The following is a 922-nucleotide window of genomic DNA, read 5'->3' on the forward strand; positions in this document are numbered from 1 at the left end:
TGGATGCATGTCCAGTATGTAAGGCGTCACGATATAAGATTAGACGAGATGATCCTGGCGATGTTGAGGGTGAAGAACGTCATAGGAAGAAAATTCCTGCCAAGGTTATGTGGTATGCTCCTATAATACCACGATTAAAACGTCTGTTCAGAAATAAGGACAATGCAAAGTTGTTACGGTGGCATAAAGAAGACCGTAAGATAGACAATATGCTGAGACACCCTGCCGATGCATCCTAGTGGAGAGCGATAGACAGAGAATTCCCAGATTTTGCAGATGATGCTAGAAACTTGCGGTTTGCCTTAAGTACAGATGGTATGAATCCTTTCGGTGAGCAGAGCAGTAGTCACAGCACTTGGCCAGTTACTCTATGTATCTACAACCTTCCTCTATGGCTATGCACGAAGCGGAAGTTTATTATGATGCTGGTGCTTATCCAAGGACCGAAGCAACATGGCAATGACATAGATGTCTACCTATGGCCATTAGTTGAGGAACTTCAACTTTTATGGAGCAAACCAGGAGTTCGCGTGTGGGATGAGTACAAACAAGAGCACTTTGACCTGCGAGCATTGCTGTTTGTAACAATCAATGATTGGCCAGCTCTGAGTAATCTTTCAGGCCAGTCAAACAAGGGATATAATGCATGCACACATTGTTATGAAGACCTTGACTGTGTATTTTTAAAAAAATGTCGAAAGGTCGTCTACCTTGGCCACCGTCGGTTTCTTTCTGTGAACCACCCAGTACGAAAGAAAGGCAAGCATTTTAAAGGCAAGGCAGACCACCGGACCAAACCTCTCAATCGAACCGGGGATGATGTACTCGAAATGGTCAAGAATAGAAAAGTGGTATTTGGAAAGGGACGAGGCAGCGAACCTATTCCCAAGGATGCTAAGGGACACGTACCCATGTGGAAGAA

The sequence above is a fragment of the Sorghum bicolor genome, chromosome 2, assembly GCF_000003195.3.
Source record: "Sorghum bicolor cultivar BTx623 chromosome 2, Sorghum_bicolor_NCBIv3, whole genome shotgun sequence".
NCBI lineage: Eukaryota > Viridiplantae > Streptophyta > Magnoliopsida > Poales > Poaceae > Sorghum > Sorghum bicolor.